The 789-nt window shown below is 31.6% G+C and overlaps 1 protein-coding gene across 1 annotated transcript in view; it reads right to left on the bottom strand.

Moving 5' to 3' along the window:
- Positions 1 to 789, bottom strand: part of LOC107590310 (WAP four-disulfide core domain protein 8-like) — a 6838-nt gene that overhangs the window by 4011 nt on the left and 2038 nt on the right. The gene's annotated exons all lie outside the window — the stretch shown is intronic.

The raw sequence follows: 789 nt of genomic DNA, 5'->3' as shown, positions 1-789 counted from the left end.
AATATAATAACCATATTAGAATGATATATTACTTTATTTATTACTTATATTAGCGCGTCATCATTAACATATCATACATATATATATATATATATATATATATATAATAGGCTATATTACATATTGTAATATTATATAATGTTGTACGCTATCTGTCACGCCCACTGAAGGCACGTCAGTAGATCACACGTGCGCTGAAGTGAACTAACCCTGGAACATAACCTGCTCCGGAGCAGGTTATCTTCAGAGAGCAAGTTACTATGGTTACTTACATACTCTGAAAGTAGCCTCCAATTTTGGAACCAAAAGCTGAGGTTATCCGCTCGCTTATCCTCAAACATACCCAGGTATGTCACATAACCTGCTTTTTGGAATACCCCCCAGGTCAACTCCAACCCTGATCAAACTCATCTGTCTGTAATCGACGAGTCGCTATGGAAATGGACGCTAAGAAAAAGCTTGCCATGCTGTTTCTATCTTCTTCTTTTGTTCATTGGTTGTTTACATGCTTAGTGCATATCGCCACCTAATTGATGGTTGTGCAATCATTTAAATTTTTTTCCGTTTAATGTTTAATCCTTGAGAATATGAATTATATTATTTGTTTTATGTTAATTATATATTAAGTCATATCAGATATGTATTTTGATTTAGAATTTAGACATTATAGAAAATGCCGATCCATGCGTGAGATGATAATATAAAATGTAATAAATAAATATATATATAATATAATAAATTAAACATTACCTTGTCATAGTGTTTTATAATTTATACAGATAACTGTTA

Source organism: Sinocyclocheilus grahami, unplaced genomic scaffold, assembly GCF_001515645.1.
Source record: "Sinocyclocheilus grahami isolate Dianchi unplaced genomic scaffold, SAMN03320097.WGS_v1.1 scaffold126.1, whole genome shotgun sequence".
NCBI classification, from domain to species: domain Eukaryota; kingdom Metazoa; phylum Chordata; class Actinopteri; order Cypriniformes; family Cyprinidae; genus Sinocyclocheilus; species Sinocyclocheilus grahami.
The sequence above is the reverse complement of the archived record's forward strand: the minus strand, read 5'-3'. Positions and strand labels throughout refer to the sequence as shown.